The 25,239-nt window shown below is 37.1% G+C and overlaps 1 pseudogene; it reads right to left on the reverse strand.

Annotated features, from left to right (window-relative positions):
• Positions 1 to 1,410: 1,410 nt before the first annotated feature.
• Positions 1,411 to 23,834, reverse strand: LOC119263477 (annotated as a pseudogene).
• Between the last annotated feature and the right edge of the window lie 1,405 nt (positions 23,835 to 25,239).

Genomic DNA, 25,239 nt, shown 5'->3' on the forward strand with positions numbered 1-25,239 from the left:
ATCTTCACAAGCTCTGCAACAACAGTTGCTAGAGCAACTCACTGCTCACCTTACCTCAAAATCCCAGTGTACCTGCTTCTAATTATAGTAGCCACCAAGGGCTGCATCCAGCACGCCCAACCTAACAGCCATTTGCATCTGCAGCCAGTCTCTGCTCTGCGTTCTTAATAGACATGAATGCCGTACAGAACATACCTTTAGAGAACTTTGTACATAGGATAAAGCCACTTAAACTGTAAAAAGGTTAAAGCCAGGGCAAAAGGTTTTATTACACACTGCTACAACCAAAGAAAGCCTCAACCAGTTTGCATTCCATGTAATTAATGATTAATAAGCTTTGGCATTGTAAAATAATGGTGTTGGGATTTTAAGGGGTTTTTAAGAATTTTGGCAATGACATATTGTGTCTTATTTTGACATTTAATCTGCTTTTCATCATTAATAATGTGATTCTCCTATGCTGTTTTGCATTTACTATGTATGTAAAGAATGTGAAGCCAAAAATATAACATTACTGTTTTTCTGTTTATTTGAATTATGAATGTGACTTTATTCTAATGTATATGATAAACTCACTCCTGAGGTCAATTGTTGAAAATGAGATTAGATGCCTAAAACTTTCGCGCAGTACTGTATATATATACACACACACATATATATATATATATATATATATATATATATATATATATGTATGTATAATTGGGGGCCTTGGTGGGGTGTGGGGTGTGCTGGAGCCTCAGAATCAGAGTTTACTAAATATTGCTTGTTAGTAGTTGCACATTATAAATGCTGTATATTATAAATGCTCTATGAAATAAGTCATAAATTGTCTCATGCAGAGAAAATTGTGAATGTGGTTAAATGTTGGATTTTCTGAAGTTTTCAGCCCCGGATGCTCACCTGCTGTTCTATGAAACTGAAAGTTGTTTGTTTGGTTTTGACTTTGCTTGTCTGGACTTTGCTGTTCTGTTCCTAAAGAATCCTTTTAATTTGCAGCATTGAGGAGAAAAATAATAAAGCCATCTTGCTTATCTGGTTTCCCAATAAAGAACCGTTTGTTGGGTAATTAAACATGCTTGTGTAAACTTGCCTGGGAAGCTTTTTCGCCTTTTCTGCTTAGTAACGTTAAGGCAAGAAAACAGAAGATATCCTTCTGCAACATACCTTCATAAGTGTGTGAACAGGTGAGAGTGTAACCCGTGTTAGCATTAGCACATTATACAGCACATGAAGTGCTTTCCTCGCGAGCTGATTGTAAAGAAGTCATCCTGTTTTTGGAAATAAGGTGGAATATGATGATCGGTCAACTGAAGCTGAGCTGATCCGCTTTGTGTTTTATTACGCTCGAGGATTCGTGCCGTCAATGAGGACCGCTTCAAAGCAGCAGTGCGGTCAGATTTCCTTGGCCTACTTAGCGAGAAAGTGGTCTAGGAAGTTTGCTGAAATTCTGTAGAGGCTTTTGCTGACGTTGATCAGCAAGATGTTCCTCTCCATATGACTCATCTCCAGATCCCACGCACCACCTAGGTCACATGATGCTGGCAAGCTGAGAGGGTGAGGGCTAGCACACGCTTCCCCCAAGTCACGTGAATCACCAGCATATCTTTTCAAACTGCTGTTGAAGTGTCAGCGCAACATGGTTGGTGGTGAACACTAAATAAATACAAATTATCAAATTTAAGTGATAATAGTATAGAGAATTGGTATAGAACTCTTACTTTCACAGCATGTGGAGGACCTTTACATTGTACAAACACACACACACACACATATATATGTATATATGACCCTTCGTATCAGGTGTTCATCCACCCTGGTCAGTGATGGACACCAAATTGGGATGATGCAGCTTTACTTGCCTGTAATGAGTATGGTAACCACAGTATAAGTCTCTGTTCACGCTTCGGCCAGTGTACAACACGGCAGCATGCAAACACTCTACTGCCCAAAGAATACAGTGGTCTAAACATATTTCCAAAATGAACCAAATACATGACAGATATAATTCATGAAAATAACACAATAACCTTTACAAATTGCTTTGATCATATTGTGGTGGAAGTGCTTGTGTTTCCATATCATGTTCAGCTTTTTAGACTTATACCCGTCTATATTTTACATTCCTATCAGGGTCAACTGTCACAGTATCAATATGAATTATATTTTACAGCTAGGTCATCCGTTTCTCAACAGCAACAAAGGGTAAAATATGAAATGGATGATATGACATGGAATATGGCATCTAGACCACATGGTGCAACTAAAAATAAGCTAGTTAAACCAGCTGGCATTGCTGTGCTCATTCATCCTGTTCACATTAAAACACAAACAGAACACACCTGTAATGAGTATGGCAACCACAGTATAAGTCTCTGTTCAAGCTTGGGCCAGCGTACAACTAAAGAAACAGGCTGACGTCAGCACAGTTCAGTTCAACTCTTTAAATAAAGCGTTTTGGAAAAGCCCAGCTGGCTATACTGGTCTCTGTTACATGTATTGAATTTAATGTGACAATTTTTAATCCCACAAACGTGGAAATTTCACCTCCACATTTAACCCATCCGTGAAGTGAAACACCACATACACACTAGTGAATACACACACTAGGGGGCAGTGAGCACACTTGCCCGGAGCGGTGGGCAGCCCTATCCACAGTGCCTGGGGAGCAATTAGGGGTTAGTGTAGAAGCTGTACTATGCTGACCAACCAGCAGGTGGTGCCAAACCCATTTAGCAGGAATTTCATAACAAAACATTAATATAACTATTGTACACCATTACACACACACACACATATACATAGTTATAGTTGCAAAGGGTGGGCCAACATCATATTAAACTCTATGGATTAAGAATGGGATTTCACTCAAGTTCATCTGCGTGTGAAGGCAGACGAGCGAATACTTTTGGCAATATAGTGTAGATATACAGTGGGGCAAAAAGGTATTTAGTCAACCACTGATTGTGCAAGTTCTCCTACTTAGAAAGATGAGAGACGTCTGTAATTTTCATCATAGGTTCACTTCAACTATGAGAGACAAAATGAGAAAAAAAATCCAGGAAATCTCATTGTAGGATTTTTAAAGAATGTATTTGTAAATTATGGTGGAAAATAAGTATTTGGTCAATAACAAAAGTTCAACTCAATACTTTGTAGCATAACCTTTGTTGGCAATGACAGAGGTCAGATGTTTTCTGTAAGTCTTCACCAGGTTTGCACACTGTAGCTGGTACTTTGGCCCATTCCTCCTGCAGATCTCCTCTAGAGCAGTGATGTTTTGGGGCTGTCGCTGGGCAACACGGACTTTCAACTCCCTCCACAAAAATTTTTTATGGGGTTGAGGTCTGGAGACTGGCTAGGCCACTCCAGGACCTTGAAATCCCCTTTACGGAGCCACTCCTTCGTTGCACGAGCGGTGTGTTTGGGATCATTGTCATGCTGGAAGACCCAGCCATGTTCCATCTTCAATGCTCTCGCTGATGGAAGGAGGTTTTGGCTTAAAATCTCACGATACATGGCCCCGTTCATTCTTCCCTTAACACGGATCAGTCGTCCTGTCCCCTTTGCAGAAAAACAGCCCCAAAGCCTGATGTTTCCACCCCTATGCTTCATAGTAGGTTTGGTGTTCTTGGGATGCAACTCAGCATTCTTCTTCCTCCAAACACGACGAGTTGAGTTTTTACCAAAAAGTTCTATTTTGGTTTCATCTGACCACATGATATTCTTCCAGTCCTCTTCTGGATCATCCATATGCTCTCTGGCAAACTTCAGATGGGCCTGGACATGTACTGGCTTAAGCAGGGGGACACGCCTGGCACTGCAGGATTTGAGTCCCTCTCGGCGTCGTGTGTTACTGAGGGTAGCCTTTGTTACTTTGGTCCCAGCTCTCTGCAGGTCATTCATCAGGTCCCTCCATGTAGCTCTGGATTTTTGCTCATTGTTCTCATGATCATTTTGACCCCACGGGATGAGATCTTGCGTGGGGCCCCAGATCGAGGAAGATTATCAATGGTCTTGTATGTCTTCCATTTTCTTACAATTGCTCCCACAGTTGATTTATTCACACCAACCTGCTTGCCTAGTGTAGAGTCACTCTTCCCAGCCTGGTGCAGGTCTACAGTTTTCTTCCTGGTGTCCTTCGACAGCTCTTTGGTCTTGGCCATGGTTGAGTTTGGAGTCTGACTGTTTGAGGCTGTGGGCAGGTGTCTTTTATACAGACAACGAGGTCAAAGAGGTGCCATTGATACAGGTAACGAGTGGAGGACAGAGGAGCCTCTTAAAGAAGAAGTTACAGGTCTGTGAGAGCCAGAAATCTTGCTTGTTTGTGGGTGACCAAATAATTATTTTCCACCATAATTTACAAATAAATTCTTTAAAAATCCTACAATGTGAATTCCTGGACTTTTTTTTCTCATTTTGTCTCTCATAGTTGAAGTGAACCTATGATGAAAATTACAGAGCTCTCTCATTTTTCTGAGTAGGAGAACTTGCACAATCAGTGGCTGACTAAATGAGCAGATGAGCTATCATCTCTGACTTTACATCTATGAAGTGGACCAACAAGGTAAGAATGTCCAATAGAGTGGAAAGTGAGTGGACACAGTGTTTAAAAACCTCAGCAGCACTGCTGTGTCTGATCCACTCGTACCAAAACACACTACCACACCGTTCCAGTGTGTCATTCCAGTTTCCATCGATGAACATCTCTTGCTGGTACCTTAATAATCTGACATTAGTTGCCTAATTTGCAGACCCTGTAGATCACATTACACTTCTTCAGCATTTGTAATTCCATAAGACACAGTGCAGCATCTCAGGAAATAATACATTACTCCTTCATGATCTGTTTGGCCTCCGAAAAATTACATATCCACAGATTCATTTATAAAATATGCCAGAGTGAGATATACAGTACTGTGCCATTATTTTATTTCCAGGTAAAACTGCCATTAGTTATATATTTACAGTGTCAGGATAAAAGTAGAAAACACAATTAAAAATAACATATACACAAAAAACTTGCATAGAATATGTAATGTCTCAATTTTTAATATATCATGTGTCCACTGTTTAGCTCGCATTCTTTTCAGAAGACTTGCTCTCAGCCTTTCAAAGAAATCTCTAGGGCTACTTTTCCACACCTGCTAAGTTACTATATAAAATCAATGAAGCTGACTTTTGCGCTCGAGCAGCTTTTTTGATTGATTTTCAAATCCTTTCCTGTTTTGTCTGTTCTGGTCCCTTTTCTCTGTAAGGGTGTCGACATCCTTTCAGACCCATAGCAGTGCGGTGTCTTTTCACAGTGGCAGGATGGATTTTTCCTTTTGTTCTTTTCATGTTCCCGCCTTCCGCCCGAAGACTGCTGGATGGATGTTCCCCTTCCTGATGTGAGTGAGCTATCTTAATTTTGTTTTCCTGTTGTACCTAAACATCTCCTGAAAAATGAATAGTTTGCACTTAAAGTCTGTTTGATGGGAAATTAAATAAATGAACGGTGGTATCTGACTGTACATGTTTTTTAAGTAGTCACTACAGAGGACTCAGAAGGTCTAAGCATTGGGGAAGCTGGAACATCCATCTCTTGAAAATCCTATAAACAACAAATCACAAAAAAGAGTGTCGAATCATGCATCTCTGTCTGGCAACCCGATGGATGAGTCTGGGTTTGGTGGTTCTCAGGAGAACGGTACTTGTCTGACTGCATTGTGCCATGTGTAAAGTTTGGTGGAGGGGGGATCATGGTGTGTGGTTGTTTTCAGAAGTTGGGCTCGGCCTCTTAGTTCCAGTGAAAGGAATTCTTAATGCTTCAGCACCAAGAGATTTTAGACAATTTCATTAAATAAATTAACGGTGGTATCTGACTGTACATATTCTTTAAGCAGTCACCACAAAGGACTCAGAAGGTTTAAGCACTGGGGAAGCTAGAACATCCATCTCTTGAAAATCCTATAAACAACAAATCACAAAAAAGCATTTTTATAAAAAGCAGACATTTATGTCAAAACCATAGCATTTCATGTGCAAACAAGATTCAGGAAAGGCAGAGAGCAAGATATATCAATAGTCCTTGACTGTGTTTACCATGTAAAACTATAGAATGTTCTCAGGAGAATGAGTATCCTACGGCAGTCCAATGTGGGAGCCTCTAGATTGATCAACAAGCTATAGTCATAACAGAAAATATACAAACAGACTGGCTCCAAATTGGCAATGGAGTTAGACAAGGCTGCCCCCATGTCCCTGTGCTATTTCCATACTTACTTATTCTATATGCTGAAAATAACAAGAGAAGTAAAACTAGAAGAAGATGACTGAGGGTTCAGACTTGCTGGAAGTAACCTTAGATATGCGACTGACTCAACGATGAATGAAAAACAGTAAAGAAAAATCGAGCAGTTAAGAAGCCTTGAAGGCCCTAATAAGGAAAGTTAGAGAACCAAGTAAAAGGATGGGACTTCAGCTCAATATGATGACGAAGGATATGATAAGACTGTTAATTTCACAATTAGTGATGAAGATGTGGAAACAGTAAATGTTTTTTTTTTTCAGTTATTTCTATCCCCGAGCTGTCAAACTGGTCCTACCGGCAGCATCAACCTGTGCTTAACAACAACACTACAGTCTGTTAATGATCAGCCTGATCACCCAGTACACTACACACTGAGCTCCACCAGCTCAGAGGACTGTATGCTGTGCACTTCATCTCTGACTGAGCCTTATTTCTAGTATGTTTATATATTTATACTGTAACTTTTTATTTAAGATGTTACCTGAACATTATGCTGCTACTCTCTACCTGCACTGTACACTTTATGTACAGATCACTGTTTATAACAATAGTACTTCTGCATTGACTGTACTGTACTGCACATTTCTGTCTATATACCAGATACACTCGAATATCTGACTATGCACTAACTGTCTATACGTCCAGTACACCTGTAACACTCGCCTACGCACATCTTGTCAACATTCGACACCTGGACCTACTGACTCTGCACATTTGGTCTGTCTTCTACTGTCGTTTGTCTTTGCACTGTTTACTATGCATCTTTTATTACTGCACTGGAAAAGTAGCCCGATAGTGTTTCGTTATACTGTACTACCCTGTACTGTATAATGACAGTGAAGTTGAATTGAATTATTAACAATAAATAATCCATCACTCAATAAAAAGATGAAGATTTACACTCAGGTCAAGAATGATGGAGTTTTGATGGACGTTCGATGTAATCCTGTATCTCTACAACTAAAGTTGAACAAGGCTGAAGGTAAGAGTGGAGGAGGGTGATCAGCATTTATAGAGCCAAACAGAGAACAGCATTGTGAAGGTACACTATTCATGCGGTTGCCAAGAGTTGGAACTTGATGGTTCTTGATAATAATCCTACCTGAGGTGTCTGTTCCCTCTCATCTTCAAAACTTTCTTTTATCCTGTTAAAAATGACAACGAAGCATAAGTACCTGTAATCAGTGCCTGTAAACTGGACTGAGTGTAAACGACCTTACCTGTGTCTGGTTCTTATCCCTGTGTCCAATAAAGAAGATTCAGGTAGTTAGTTAAATAAACTCAATATTTTTTCCACTTTAGATGGAAAAACATTCTTAAACGCTTGATAAACTGGTTCAGGTTCCTGGTCACAGATTAAGAATAAGCCCAGGCTAAAAATAATTTCCAGTTGTGATGTCCAGTCAACAAACCTGCTTCACTACGTGTCTGAAAATTGATAATACTTGTGATAAAACTGATATTTTATTATTCTATCTATGGTGCAAGATGGTGCTTTGCAGAATATGGTCGTAATAAAACAAAATACTCACAGACATCACAGACTTGCAGTGCAAGCCAACCAAATACAAAAATGGTCTCAAATGGTAAGACAATCACACGAAGATCTTCCACAGTTCGTTCTCCTTGTCCTAAGAATCGACAGTGTAATAATCAGCCACAATTAATCAGTAAAACCCTATATTTTGCTGGAAAATAAGTAAAAAAAAGCTCCCAAAATTTGGTGATAACCAAATCGTGACCCTGATGTGTATCAATAATTAAGGGGTCAGTAATTAAGATAGTAGGGTAACCTAGAGGAAGAAGCCCCCATCCCACACACATCTTATTTTATCTTATCTTATCCAGTGACTGTGCCCAATCTACTCTTGACATCGTACTCAAAGGCTGTAGTCTAACTCTGAAATATCATCTAGGATAAAAAAAGGCATTTTTTCTAGTGAGGTGAAAAGGTAAAGTTAAATCTCTGTGGACAAAAAATTATTTAATTAGACTTTCATCAGAAAGTCACAATCAGAAGGAAGATCATTCACCAAAATCTTCCTAAGTGTTTTCTTAAATTTGGTTTTGTGAAAGGTCATAAGAAAATGTCTACATCAGATTCATGACGTCTCCTTAACCCCAGACCATTTTAAAGCTTTGTGCTCTTGAATTTGTGCAGATTCTGTTCTTACCTAAGAACAAATTCCCAATAAGAAACCATGGCTGAATCTTCATGAAAGTGGGTTTTTTAAGAAGGCATTTTTTATGAAGATCAGTGGGTGAATGAGACCTACTGTTGGTTTTCTAGCTAGTTGCTTTGAAGCGCTTTTGCTTTTTACATTTTTTTTTTTATGCCATTATTGACACCATACTATTACTACTGGTCTTAATAATGATCATAACAATACTACATGTTTATATGCTGACTTTCACATATTGGGGAAAAAAGCAAATCATAAATAAACAGAATAAATAAAATTATTTACTTAAGTTTGTTACCTGTAGAGGAGAAAACTTACTTAGATAACTTCACTTAAACACAACATGTATTTTGTCCAGGGGAGCTCAAACTTTTGCATTACAACTTTATCTATGTAATTAATAACCAAGTCAAATATTTCTGCTATATTGTCGTTTTTGTTTTGCTTTATTATACTGAAGTTTTATCACTCATTAGGACACACAATATTATGAATCATCTTATCTATGCTAAACTCATGCATGGATATGATTTAGCTTTATATTGAATGGAGAGTTTTCTTAAAGAGGACCAGATTCCCCTTTATTATATCTATTTTACTAATAAATAACCATTACCAGTACCATTACCACACATATGTTGCTATAATTTTTTATTATTTTACTGCTCATAGTCAAAACACAGGCTAAAGAACAGCAAAACATACAACAGTGTGGAATCTCACACCATCATACAGTATGAAGGTTACCTGCTTTCAGGCTCAGCTCAGTCATTAGAGTGATAGAATTCACAACATTCAGTCCTACAGCTCCAAACATGTAGATCAGAATATGAGGAATATCTGAAATTCAGAGAAAACCGATTTTTGTCTGTGCTCTTGATGTAAACATATATATATAAAAAATCCTCATATCTTAAAAATGGTAACTTTACAGGAGAATGTAAAAGCTTAGATTACTTTTAAAGTAAGTTAATGGAACCAGATTTTTTTCAGAGTAATTTTGGGTCATTTCTTAAAGTCCATTCATCATGAAATTTACACACAATGTAAAGGGCAACAGGTATTTTCATATAATGGCTAAAACTGAAAAATGTCAAAAAATGGAGATATGAGGTTTCCTTCCAACAGCAATGAAACGTAAGCTGGATCAGACTAACCAGGTAAATGTTTAGGATGTTTGAAAAAGGATGTTGCTGCCAAGACATGAAGCAGCGCAGTCAAAGCTGTGTATCCACCACGACCTGCAATCAACAGAAAATGAAAATGCCTAAATTCAAAAGCTTTTTTTTCTCAGGTTATGGCCAAAAACCATCCATACAAGGCATAATTGTGTAGTGGGAAATACACAGCTGCACATTGCATATGTTTTTATAGTCAAATGCAAAGTGCAGTACAACTTATGAGCATAGAGCCAACACATTTAGACAGTCAACGTTGGCACCACTACAGAAAAATGTAATTGTACAAATTATTATTTGACAGAAAACTATCGACGGAAAAGGACAGGTGACTTTTTGGGATAGGCTTCCAGTTGGCTGTGGGGAAAACCGCTTAGTTAAAAATGACTGGAAACATCAGACTCATTATAAAACAACGTTCTCTTCTGAGGGTCTCTCATGTTTACGTTTTTTGTGGAGCCACCTTCCATGACAAAACTAGGCCTCTGGATGCGTCTTATCACAGAAAATATTTAAATATGTAAAATATCTATAATATGTGTCATTATACCTCCAATCAACAAAGCCATATTTTAAATATAGATCACCCCCCCCCCCCCCCATGTACTTGTGCGATTCATAAACGCATATTGAAAAATGTCTTCATAACAGGAGTTGATCCAGCAGTCAGCACCTGAACACACGTCTCTATTTCTCTTTGTCACATCAGTTTAAGATTTGGGCATGCACTGGGGCAGCACCCCCTTGTCACTGGGGTGGTACCCTCAAAGGCATGTCTTCAGCACTTTTAATTAGGGAACATAATTGCACCAATTATTAATGTTGCATTTACTTTGAACTCGTTTGAACTTGTTTTATCCCCAGGCTTTTGATTTCATTGTTCTTTAACACATTATGTAATAGAAAAGTACAGATATGACCTGAAAACCATCGGTGTGCCTTTAATGTATTCTGTAAAGGTATTTTTCCAGAGTGTAGATTAACACTAGCATGACTGAGGTTTCAGGATCCTCAGGACATCACCCCTCCTTCTTGCCGTTCACCTTCAAGTTGGGTCACGTTAGGTGCTTTGGGAGCTGTAGGAGGTGGGTGGTGCTTCCAATGCATTCCTTATCATTACCAAGACAATAGGCTTTAATCGCTTCACAGCAGGGGGGTGGGCTCCATGGGGGCTGCTTTCCCTTACGGATTATTTTCGTGGCTTTAGTCATTCTAGTGTTGAACCCTATGAGGTCTAATCTATACCAGTTTATGAGAGGCAAAAATATATTCTGCTTCACTTTATATTAGTGCCTCTAATAACCATGTAATTAGTAACATTAGTAAGTATTTTACAACGTTTAACAATATTTAGGAACGTCACAACACAAACATTGATAAGGTAAGAAGCATATTTTAATGCAATAACCAAATACTGTGTGCAAGCTGGCTATGGTTAAAACATTTTCATGTAGTTGGTCTGTAAACCGTGAACTTACACTGTACACCAGTTTCATATAAAACAGGGGTGTCAAAGTGAACCATTGAAAGGCCCATATTAAAAACATGGCTATGTTTATATTTTATTTTATTTAATTATTATTATTTATATTTTGCCATGACCCCAACTGGATATTGATTATTCTAGATAAATAATACTATTTAATATTATTCAATATAATAAAGTGTTTATTAGATTATTATTGTTTATTAGATGCCCTGCGATGGACTGGCGACCTGTCCAGGGTGTGTCCTTCCTTCCGCCCGATGACCGCTGGAATAGGCTCCAGTACCCCGCCACGACCCTGAGGGAGAAGCGGCTTAGAAAGTGTGTGTGTGTGTGTGTGTGTGTGTGTGTTTATTAGATTATATATTTACCATATATTGTTGTTGGGATAAGAGTGGGAGCACACATTATATTGCAGTACATGCTGCCTTGAGGAAAATGCGTCCTACCTTAAAAGGGTCAGTGCATCTGACCATTCTAGTCTGGTTCTCTTTGTGAGATCAGGTAGATTTAAGGCTTCTGATTTTACTCAGTGTCATATAGTAGATGTACAGTAAATGTATTGAAATGATTATATACCTTTATTATTGTCCATGTACTCGTGTACATAGTGAACGCACAGGGCACCATAGGCAGTGACTAGAACTGCAAGAATCACAGCACCGCACACATCTGGCAATGATTAAAACAATCAATTGTCGATTTTATACAGTAGATTACAATGACTGTGAGGTTCAATCGATAAGATAAAAGATGAGAGACAGAGACATGTTTTTACAGAGGTATTGCACGTTTGTTGTTGTTGTTGTTTTGTCAGTTTAAGAAACACTTCATTGGCTTTCATTGATCTGGAAAAAGGAAAAAACGGAAGGATGTGCGAGTGTCATACTTACACCCGATTCCCCTCTGATGAGAACAACATCCTTGTGTAAAACATTTACACCGTATCAGTAAAATCACTGAGAGCCATGCAGTGACCTGTAACACAACCTCAAATGGAAGAAACCATGCTGAAAATAAAAATTTAAAAAGTTATTACATGCAAAAAACAATATTCCACAAATTCCATGTTATTTTCCTTCATTTCACTTGATGAAAAAAAAAAGCAGTTTTTAATCGTTTTTTTTTCTAATATTCTATATCATATAAATTTCTACATGCGTACAGTACTATGTACCACCATTGGGTGCAACGCATATGGTATTTATTATAGCAAGTCCTACTAAACAGCCATTTAATCATTACCTAATTATAAGATATTTACACGTGTATTAAGTAAATAGTAACATTTGAAAGTTTAACTGTTTATTTAGTGACATACAAGTAATCAATGATTCTCATGACTTACTTATTTTAGACTCATAATTCATATATTGTATAAAATTAAATGTTAAATATTTACTGTCTACATCATGTTTCAAGTGATTGAGTAGGTTTCTATCTTGCTGCTCTGTGATACAGAAACATTCCCTTAATTCCCCTTTTATAATTAATATATAGTTAATATATATTTTTTGAAAACAGTAAACCCATTGACCCCAACAAGAAATTACTTTATAATATATATATATATATATATATATATAAAACTTTAGAGTGTATCTTGAAAGATATATATTACTTATTACACTTAAATATAATACATTTATTAAAGCAATATTTCAAATGGTAGCATTAATTAATGTACAAGCAACAGTTACATACTAGCTATCATTAACAGAGTATTAGTTAATTATTAAGTTGCTGCAGGGGTCTATTTGAAATCGTTTCTGTGAGCATGGTTTATGTTTTACTGCATCACTTTTGTTTAGAAAACAAAAGTCTCACATGATATTATTGATTCCTATTTGTTTCTCCATCATTACAACTGTTGAAATACACAAAACAATGTTTCTTTAAGGATTCTTAAAAAAAAACTATTTTTTATTTTTTACAGAATTGTTCAAGAAACCATTTCAGATTGAAGGAGAATGAACTGTAGATGGTTCTATATAGAACATTTGTCTCCATCAATCTGAAGAACACTTTCAATTGGTTTTGGTCAGTTTTTTTCTTAGTCGCTTCAAATACTTACTCCTATTAAAATTTTTCAGGGCAACGACGAGAAGAATGAAAACACTGATTTCAATCAGGCTGGATACAATCACAACAACAGATGAAAGAGTAATATGGACACCTAAGTTGGAGGGAATGAATGGTGCTTTATGAGATCAATGTAATTAATACTCACAGCAGAAAATAGAAAATTAAGGTACTGAGAAAATTAGGGATGCAAATTAATTTATTGGATGCGTCTTCTTATTTTGAGTTAACTGAAAAATAGAACTATGTCAAAAAATAATTTTATATTATTGGTATTATTTTTTAAAACAACTTTTATCATACTTACATTTAAAGGGCTTTCTTTGGAAGCCGTGCCTTTGTAGAGTATTGAGCATCAAAATTGCCATGATAACAGGGGGAAATATTGCTGGTACATGGAGGCCCTCTGAAATTTCCAGAGACGTATAGTCATGATATCATAGAAGCTCATTCCTGCCAAGTGGAGAACTTTTTTCTCCTTCTCTGTTTCTTGAAGTATTTACTTTTTCCCATTTTTACATTGCATTCTGAAACAATAATGACTATTCTTTTTATAGAAATTTGAAAATATCACATTAAAAATATTAAAAAAACGTTTTTAAATATTGACTTAGTATCTAGAAATAACACCATTGTCTCTAAATTCACTATCTGATACATGAATTAGTCATCATCTCAAAATAGATTTAATATCTAAATTGAATGACTTAATTGCTTAAAATCTTTCATTTTGACTTTGTGTCTCAAAGTAACAGCGTATTTCCTCATACTTTTGACTTACAATATAAATGTAATGACTTATTTTGTAAAAATATATAAAATGCCTCATGTCAACTTTGAACTTATTATCCTGAAAACTTTTTTACAAATTTCTTGAAATTGAACAACTTATCATCTCGACACTGTAAGTCTTAACATTGTGAACGTTCTTCAGATTGAAGGAGAATAGTCTGTAGATGGTTCTACATAGAACTTCTTTGAAAAAGATTCTATAGAGCACCAAAACGTGTTCTGCTATTATGATGTCAAGTTTAACAGCATAGTCTCCATCAAACTAAAGAACCCTTTCAACTTTCATTTACAGTGAATTTATGATATTAAGTTTATAAAATATTAGAGAATTAAACAAACCCCTTATATTTCAAATTTCATGGGCAATAATAATAATAATAATAATAATAAAAACCTTACTGTCAAATCTATATGTACTATTGCTGAGGAAAAGACCCAGCAGAGCACCACTGCAAATTTCTAGAGCTATTGCTGAATGCATGCGGAGAGCAAAGCCAGCTGTGAAATAAAAAGGGTAGTGTTATGCGTTTATTACCCCAACCAAAATCTTACAGCGATTGTATGAATATTTTCATCTGTATATTAAAATACAGGGGATTTACAAAATAATGGAAGCACTACTTGAAGATCTCATTGTTCATTTTAACACATTTATATATTTTTCACTGAATTGAGTTGCCCAGCTGTGTTTTGTACACGGAGGAATTAGATGTCTGCATTTAACCCATCCATGCAGTGAAACAACACACACACACACACACTAATGGGCAGTGAGCACTCTTGCTGGAGCGGTGGGAAGCCCTATCCACAGTGCCTGGGGAGCAATTGGGGGTTAGGTGCCTTGCTCAAGGGCACTTCAGTCACGCATTGTCAGCCAAAGGGGATCGAACTGGCAACCTTCCGGTCACAAGGCTGGTTCCCTAACCTTCAGTCCATGACTTCCCCATAACATTCCTTCTTTTCATGCTTTTACACTTGCTCATCTGTTGATATACAAAAATCCACCCCCTCCCTTCACCATCCATTAATGAAGAAGGACCATCATAGGACCCCCACTGACCAGATATTTTTTGGTTGGTGGACAGGGGTACAACTAGGCCTGAGCTATCTGGCTACAGATAGCACCTGCCCCTAGCTAGCTTAATTTATCCAGGCTGAAGTTGACTAAGGTGGAGTAAACTTTCGCATTCTGGTCCACCTGAATGCAATGGCCACATCGTTTAAAATTGGGAGATTATAATACGTAGCTCTTCAGAGTTATGAATAAAAAGGGGCCAGTGATGGTCATATGGTGGTCATTTTTTAAAAACAGACATTAGACATTTTTACTCACTTCTATTAGAATTTCTCAGGGTAATGATGCAGAGAATGAAAACACTGTTTTCAATCAAGCTGGATCCAATCACAACAATAGATGAAAGAATAATATGGGTACCTTTTATGAGATCAATGTGATTAATACTCACAGCAGAAAATAGAAAATTGAGGTACTGAAAAACGTAGAGGTGAAAATCGATTCATTGAATAAATTTCTCAATGCTGCCGAGCCTAATACACTTGTATCAGCGCAGACATACATACATGCATACATACAAGTAACTGCTATTTTGGTTTAACTGCTGTGCTGAGAATGGACCTCTAAGGTAGAGGGGCACTGATAACCTGTGTAGTCAAAGCTGAATTACACTTTGTAACTGTGAGCCTGCAAAGTGTACCTTTATACATATCCAATGGTAAATGAGTTTTGATATTCTATGCCCGTCACTTTATACACCCAGATTGTTATATCAGCAAGATGAAGTGCTTATACCAAAATTATTGTTTTTACTCACCTAAAATAACAGCAATGATGAAACACAGCACCGCCAAACCAGCCAACATGAAATTAACATACTGGGATGCCGTCTGTGCCCATCTAGCATTTTTCAAAAGAGCTAAAAAAAAAAAAACATGCAAAAGGTAAATAAATTGCATAATCTATTCACATTGCATTCAAATAAAAGTATGACATTTGTTAAAATCTGCATTATAATCATATGGATATGTACTTGTCATGCTTCTTCCAATATGCTGCAAGACAATAACTAAAACCTTATTAAAAGAAAACAAAAAAGCCAAAAAAAGTGGTTTAAGTAGCACATCTTGCTTTTTACTAAGGCCTCATTATTCAATAAAGCCCAAATTAGACACCTCTTAATGATGTATTCACAATACATTAACCCCTTAAAAGGCCAGGGCCCAAAGTTTTATTACACACTTCCATAGCCTAAGAATAGCTCAGGCAGTTTGCACTGAAGTCCCTGTAGATACTGAATAGTAAGTCTTAGTATCTAATAAGCCTGAGATTTTAAGGCATCAAATTTTATTTATTGTGATCTGTATTAACAAATTATTGAAGGTATGTTGAAGTTTTCACTAACACTTGCATCAAATGCACAACAGCTTTGTTAATACCTTTTTATGCAGCTTATTGAACACAAATGATTAATTTTCTCTTAAAAAAAAAAAAAAAAACTACTTATTTTATGTCTAATTACATGATTAGGTTCTAATTACATCTACATTACTAGATCTCCAACGCCCCTGTTGCTGCCCTCTGCTGGTCATGCGTTTTCTAGGTGGAGATGCTTGGATGAGCTCATCTGGTGAGGCAGATGTCAGCTGATCTTATCAGCTGATGGCAGTGCATGCTGTGATTGGTGGCTGAATGAAGGTTCACCCTTGAAAAAGCAGGATGCCGTTTGGCCCGCGGTGTTTCACCACTTGGTCTGTGGAAATGGTTTGCTGCTCTATTCATGTCTGTTGCTTGCCTTGTGTTCTGAGTTATAGACCAGTTAGAATGATGAACTAGACTCGGCGTTGTTTGGCTTTTTGCTATTTGATACTTGTACCATTTTGTCTGTTTACCTTTTACTCTAACGTACTAGTCAGAACTATGTAGGGTGAATTTATTTATTTGGGGATTATGAATGGTAGTTTCTTGGGTTTGGTTTCATAGGTTTCTGTTTGTTATGTTGGCATCTGCCCATCCTGAAATCAAAAAGCCTGGAACAATTTGCCTTGGCAAGCCATACAAATTATTCAATTGAGCATTAAATCGGTGTGCCGGTCTATTTGATTGTATGTTGCTACTACTTTTCCTTGGGCTAGATAAAATCATGTGAACAGCTGTCATAACACTAGTCTCTTCAGGATACTTAGGTCTTATAGGAATTAAATGTGGCAAAACATACACTAATAATATGTGAATTTAGGTGATCAAGTGCTCGATAATTCCTATGGCAATATCAGTGTTTATTATGCATAATTATGAATAGCAATTTGTTGTCTCTTCCTATCTTCACCCTTCTCCGGTATCTATTAATCACATCCACCTCTTCCTCATTCCAGCCCCTTTCTTTTCCTGCAGTATTTATACCAGTCCTTATCAGTCAATGCATTTCTCTCACTACCTAGTTCTGATCTTTCTTGTTTTGTTTCCTGCATTCTTCTAGTCTTTGTTTTGCTTTCGCTCTATGCCTTCGATTGTAAAATGTTTATACTTCGTTTGAGTATCAGTTCTGGACAAAAAAATGAGATTCATAATTGAACCAAGTTTCAGATAAGTCAACTTCATAAATAAATTGATAGATGGGATTGCTTTTGTGATTAACACTTTGAGTTAAACATAAAAAACAGGGTATCAGTAATATATGAGTGAAGCAGCAGGGAGGTAGAAGTTCAGCACTGATTACACTGAGGTAAATATCTTGTACTATATATGGACTGTTGATGTATTACTTACATTAAGTAGATGTATTGTTGATATATGAAGTAAACTTCATATAGTCCTTCCATTAGGTGAAACCTAACCTTAATCTCAACCCAAAACCTAATTCTAAACCCTTATCCTGGCCCTGATCTTAACCCTAAGGATTAGGCTGTAATCCTAACTCTAACCCTAACCCTAATCTTAAATCTCAACCCAAAACCTAATTCTAACCCTTATCTTGGCCCTATTCCTAACCCTAACCCTAACCTTAACCTTAACCTCAACCAAAAACCTAATCCTAATACTCTTCCACACACTCATCTTAACCCTAACCTCAACCTCAACTTAACCCTAAATTCTAACCCATAAAAAATCATTCCAGCATAGCGTCAGCAGTGTGTCTACACCAGCTTGTTGAGATGGTCTGTTTTTAACCTGTTACATGTTCAGTTCCTCTCAGGTTAAACATCTCCAGATATGAACCTGGACTCCAAATAAAGTAAAAAATAACTAATTCCAGCGATTATGAAGACACTTTATTTACACAGTTAATTAAAAGTCTCTTCATAATGTACTGAATGTATTCACTGCTGCTGCTGCTACACCGTTGATGTTGATGATATGTTACTGAGAGTCAGTTGAAATAGCCATAGAGAGGTTTTCCTTAGTTATTATAAGCAAATGCTTTAAAACATCAAACTTTAAAAGACAGTCTTCCTGATGTGCTGACCTCTTGGTTTTTCACTTGCTTGAGCATGCAGCCGTTGTTATAACTGAGTAGGACACTGGAAGAGCCAAGACCTTCACAGTTTTCACCAAGCGCTCTGTGAAATACACCCACTTAGTTATTTTGAGAACGTTGTACGTTAACAGTAAATTACAAAGGGCTTTATACTGTAGCTACTATTCAGACAGGGTTAGCGCTACACTGGGCAGGTGGGGTAACTTTAACATAGAAACTTCATTATCAATTACAGAAACGAGAGCGACCACACGGTTTACACCTGGCCGAACCAAAAAAAGCTCAGCTGCTCACAAGTAGAAAACATGTCCAAACAATGAATTGTTTACACTAACCATCTGTCTAGCTGCCTTATGTGAATGCATATGATATTTTGGGTATTAGACAGTGTCATTAGGTTGGAAATGTACAGCCAACATATTGAAAAAAAAATACGGCTTTGAATTTACATGATTCAAATGTGTACATTGGGTCCATGAGTCCAAGATCAGTGCATTTACTGTCATTAATATTACTTACATTTTATTTTTTTTATTGATGTAGAGTAAATCCAGAGCAATACTTTTGGTCCAACTTTGTATTAAGTGTCTAATAACTCTAGTTATGTGTTAATAACGCATGGGACAACAATGTTACTGTGGTTGATGTATTCATTGTTGCCATTGGAATACAGTATTATACTTCTGGCATTAAACCATTCTGTAATATCAATATTTTAAATAACTTGTGCTCTCAAGTTCATACACATACAAAGACCTACTTGGGAATCTGTCAGTGTAAGGAGCGGTCTTTATCAGCATGAGGGGCCGTATAATACTGACAGCTGAACACATCACTATCTCAATCAGAGACCCTGTAGGACAATAAAAATAATACAAAAATAAGCTTATATCATGTACTTGAGATGCTTGTACGGGTGATGCCATGCTGAAGAAATGAAAACGATGGATTTACCTTCTTTTGACCATAAGATGAAAGCAACACACATACAAATGTTTGGACAGAGGATCAGGGAAGCGTGCATCTTCATCGTTTTCCCGCTAGACACTGAGAAAGACAACACACTTGACAGTTATGCAGAGGTTAGTGCAGGATACTTATTATAAGAAACGGAAAACATCTGTTGAAATACAGTACCTTTCTGTCTCAACAGGATGAAAATGTGAGCACAGAGTCCCGCTGAAAGTAGCAGTGCAGTAAAGCACAGCACCAATATCAGTATATGGAAGATGGAGAAGCCTGTAGAAGTGAATCAATATGAGCACAAGCATAGTCAGAGAGTCTTCCTCTTACATTGTGATGTTACAGACTTCATTTGATTGTCATAGCAGGCAGACAAAAGCAGAAATCTTATTGATGTCTTCCACTAGGCTCACGCCAGCAATGCTTAAGCCCATAGGTGCACATGGGGGCTTTCCAGCCCACAGCTAGAGGTTATTATGCTGTTTGTCATGTTAGGCAGTATTCAGTTGTGCTGCATGGTATCCCTCAACCTAATTACTTGGACAGAATTTACAATTTTATTTCATGTTCTTGTTTTCCAGCTACAAACGTTACAATAACACTTCAAACCTTCATTGGGAATCTCTGCTGTGTCTACCAATCCTGAGCGCTAGCCTAGCTACTAGACATCTGTAGGCTAAAAATACAACCAAGTCAGTGGTAACGCAACTGAGTTGTCAAGCAACATCATTAGAAAAACACTGATTTAATCTTTATTCAGCACAAAATTGATGTCAGAGAGGTTTGTTAGTCTGTCAGTCACAAAAAAAGAGGCCAAACTGAGGTAAGAAATCTAGATGGCCTGTCACTTTGTTAACGTGATGATGATTTGAAGACAATTACTACAGAAACCCTGCTGTAATACGATATTTGGCATCCTAGCAGTGATGTTAGCGATCTGGCTTGCTTTGGCATTCACCAGCTAGCCAATAAATAAATAAATAAATACATAAACACACCCCAAAGCTCTTGTAGGTTTTAAAAAATTCTACAAGATTTAAGAAACATCATCAGCATGGGTTTCAGTTGGCTTTCTTTTGAATTCACCAGCTAGAAAATCAATCAATCAATCAATCAATCAATCAATCAATCAATCAATCAATAATACTAAAAAAACTAAAAACATAAAAATGCACTCCAAAGCAGTTGTAGATTTCCAAAAGTTTTTATCACATTCAAGATATATCATCAGACAGGGGTTTCTAGCCTTTAAGCTTGAAAATCTCAGTAGTTGATCAAAGTACTGTCTAGAGTTTGAGATGAAAGAACTCAAAATTAATATTTCAGATTACATAAAAGAAAATGTTTGCGAATGGCTGACTTCCCTTACATTACATATTCTAATTGTTGAATCGTTTTATTAAATTGGCGCCACTGTTAACAGTGAAGACCTTCATCAAGCATTCATTTGCCATTGAGGACAATTCTAAAGACAGTAATCATGCAAATGTAAATGAAACGTAAGCAATAACAAAAGGTCATAGTTTCTCACGTTACCTAGTCTCTGTAGAACCACAACAGTATGAGCTGACAAGTCACCCATGTGGACCTCACATATGAACTCTCCTTTGTCCTCTATCTTTACATCTTTCAGCTTCAGTGAGAAGTTGCCTTTGGGGATTTCAGAGACAAAGAACTCGGCTCTTTCCTGATAACTTTCATGTGAAGAGTCTGAGTGGACTTCGTTGTCTTGAAAGAACAGAATGAGGATGTCTTGGTCTTGGATTGTCCTTCTCCAGGACACTTCTTCAATCTTGTTGGGAGGAACATTAGAGTCTACAGAACAGTTCAGTATTACATCCTCACCCACCGAGGCAAAGACAGCATGGTCAGCCCCTTTAACCACCAGAGGCTCTGAAAGAATTTGGCGTAAATAGACAAAATTAGAGTTTATAACAATAAAATAAATACAAAATTCAGTGATGTGAGCTGGGTTGAGTTACCAGAATCTCTTTGGAAAACAAATGACCTTAGTAACATTGAATGTGGCATGATATTGAATCTTTGTTTAGTCTTGAATGCACTACAACAGACAAAGACCATGTTGGGCGGTCATTATTGTCAATAAAAAAACATCTCCAGGGCATCTCCAGTGGGCACAACAGCATTCTGGCTTGAAAAGCCAAAAGGTTTTGACGTAGATGGAGGGATGGGGGAGTAGCTAAGTAGCACCCTACTTTTTGTAGCTAACTACAATTTTTGCAGCTAATAGCTGTAGCGTCTACAGTTTTATGAAGTGTAGCTAACAGTTGTAGGTGCTACACAAATCAAACAAAATCAAATTTTGTGTAGCTATAGCAATAATATTTGCTATCATTTTGCTACAGGCTTCAGACAACCCACGAAAAATCTGAACCACAGAACACGTCAATAACTGGGCTACTGGCAATTGTGCAATCCTAACTGACCGTTCGAGCAAGCAGTCGCCAGCTGGCCCCACATGCTGATTACCCCTCACCAGTAGGCTTAGCTCAGTGGTCGGCAACTGATATGTTAAGAAGAGTCATTTTATCCTATGAACAAAGATGAAACGTTACCATTATGGCTGTAATGATGTCTCTGTATGTGCTGATGTGATAGTACAGACTAAAACATAATATAGATGCAGACTTACTTTGCTCTGCTTTAACTTTCTCACACCTAGGTCAGGAAACTTTCCAAGAGTTTCTTGTAAAATGTCTCTCAACGTTGCTTCTCAACCGCCAACGTCTTGTTCAAATTGCCCCATTCAACTTTATATGGTGCCTGAGGAGCCAGAATGCACTGCTGCGCCATTTAAGGTGGAAGGGGAAAAACCAAAAAGCTGACTTCACGACTGTTTGACTGGTCAGGAAACCAGCTGGGGTGCTTATAAATGTAAATAAGTCAATTAATCTCGAAATGATCTACGTTCATCTTAAATCTTTCTCTTTGTCATTTTGTATCTATGAGCTAGGCAAGATTGTCTGCGCTGTTGTACGTCCAGCAGTCTGCACATTAATCTTCAGCAATAAAAGTTGGTGAACTAGTATTTCTACATTAACTCCAGTGTTTAAGGCCATTTATTGTAAAAACTATAACGATCAGCAAAATTTTACCTTACAGCGAAGAAGGAAGAAATTCAGAAAATTTCAGAATTTTGAGACTGAAGCATAGCTGAAGTTTACCTAAGGACTCTGAACGTCATGGCTGTACAGATCTTGCTGAAATGTTTCAATTGGAGCGGTTTTATTTCAACAGTTGACAATTCTTTGCACATAATGGTTTGGTTTGGTTTGTATTCATTCATTTGTGTTAGGATAAACCTGGAATGATTGATTGTGCCTTTACTTAGTCTACATTTCTTAGCTTTTCACACCTTTGGTTGTGTAAGTTGGATGGTTGGTTACACTTTTTCATGATCTTTTTGTATTTTTGCAGTTGTTCAGTTGCATGTTTCTTTCTGGAAAATGATTAAATGCAACATCTTGCTCACAATTTCAGTTGGGCTTGTTCGGTGTGTCAGGTGGAGATTTACAAACATTGCGACAGTTGTGCTTTGAAAGTAGCTAAAGAGTAGCTACTACTTTTTCTGGAAAAGTAGCTCAATTGTAGCTAGCTACAAATTCTGGAAAAGTAGCTACAAAGTAACTAGCTACTCATTTTTAGTAGCCATCCCAACCCTGCCTAGATGGACAAAATGATGTTAATATAGATGCTCAGAGTTTATATGGAGTATGTTTACCCACCAATATCTTTAAGCTCCACCTCAGTTTCACTGGACTCTTGGGTTGTACTGACTTTACACCGGTAAACTCCAGTATCATTTCTGACCACATTGTTGAGCAGGATTCCCTTTGGATATCTCATCTGGGAAGAGGTGGACTCTATCCCTAAAAGGCTGACTCTGGTGATCTGGACTGACTTCTCCTTGCTGGAAGAGGATCACCAGAGATTCTGAATCTGCTTTTCTCCATTCCACCTGCAGACCCTCCAGAGGCAAGGGGCTCTGAGAAAAGCAGGGCAGTAAAACTGTGTATCCTAACTGGGCCACACTTGCACTAGAGGGACTGTGGACACGGAGAGCTGGAAGAAATATAAGTTTACATGACTAATGCATAAGTAGTAGTAAGTTATCATGGTACTGCTGTACATGAACCAAACATACTTATCATTTCACTTATCAGTTAATAAAATAAATAAGCTATAAAATAATAACAAGCTAAACTATCCATTGCCATTTAACAAATGTTCTTTACGGCTTAATTTGTTACTACATACTTAATGCTTAAGGAACAGTGTCAATAACCAATTACAACAAACATAATTAATGATCATTTGTGACCTTCTATGTTACCAGTCATGCATCTTTTCAATCTCACTTCAGTAAAAGCCTGTAAAGAGCACTTATAATGCCCTTTAACCTATTATATACACACATTTCCTTACCATTTAAAATATATATTTTAAAACTCATTTCACTTTAAGTCTACAATGACCTGCCATGAAACTCTACATAGTGTATATGCATGTTTAGTGCTCTACAGTGTCTATGATGTTCTTATAGATATTAATATGAATTATGAAACCTGACTTTACGAAGGCATTTATTCTTACTTTATAAAATATTACATATGAAATTGTAACTACTTAAGAGCAATTACACAAGCTTATGCCAAGTCTGTATATATTGCTGTTATCAGAAGAAAACCTTGTATTTCAAAAATCCATCCATCCATCCATCCATCCATCCATCCATCCATCCATCCATCCATCCATCCATCCATTTTCCAAGCCGCTTCTCCATCAGGGTCGCAGGAGGGTGCTGGAGCCTATCCCAGCAGTCATCGGGCGGAAGGCAGGATACACCCTGGACAGGTTATTTCTAAAATCATAACTTTAAAAAAACCTTCTTTAATTATAATGTCACTGTTAAGTCGATGTAACCAGACTTATTTCCAAGCCATTTTGGGTCATTTCTTTTGGTCCATTCATCTTGAAATGTACACACAGTGTAAAGGGCAATAGGCATTTTAAAACTATATCAATAACGTAAAAATGACAAAAATGGAAATACGAGGTTTTCTTCCGATAGCAGCGATATAATTCTTATAATATATTATAAAGGAACATGTAATGTATTATGAATGCTGGATTCATAGGCATTGTTGTTAAAGTCAGTTAGCATGATGATAATATATAATAGAATTGCTCATGAAAAATTTAACTTTCAGATTTTTCACTTTAAGAAACTTTTAACTTTAAGAAAGCGCACTGTTAAAGTCAAAATCATTATTACAGTACAAACCTCTTGGGAGCTCATTCTTAGGCTCAAGTGAAGAGAAAATAACTCCTTACCTTTATTTCCAACGGCAAGTAGAAGCACTAAGAACAGAGAGAAATACATCTTCCCATAAAATGCTCTACACAACATGAAAATATAAATGAAAATCACAGCTGATGAACTGGCAAACTTCAGTCATTACATTTTCCTACTTAACCAATCACATTCGAATTCAGGCTGCAGAGAGAATGTAATGAGGAAAAGATTTTTGTGAACTGGTTGGGTAAGTCAGGTGGAATGAAGAGACATGCAGGGGAAAATACATAAAAAAAAAAAATTCTTTCATTTTTACAGCTTATAAAATAACCACAACACATTTAACTAATTTGTGCTAAACTGTAACCGACCTGATTGTATTATAACCGATCTCAACAGATGATATTTCATTAAGAGACCTCCTAATATATTTTCGTTATATATTTAGTTACA

This window comes from Pygocentrus nattereri, chromosome 5 (genome assembly GCF_015220715.1).
Source record: "Pygocentrus nattereri isolate fPygNat1 chromosome 5, fPygNat1.pri, whole genome shotgun sequence".
Classification (NCBI taxonomy): Eukaryota; Metazoa; Chordata; class Actinopteri; order Characiformes; family Serrasalmidae; genus Pygocentrus; species Pygocentrus nattereri.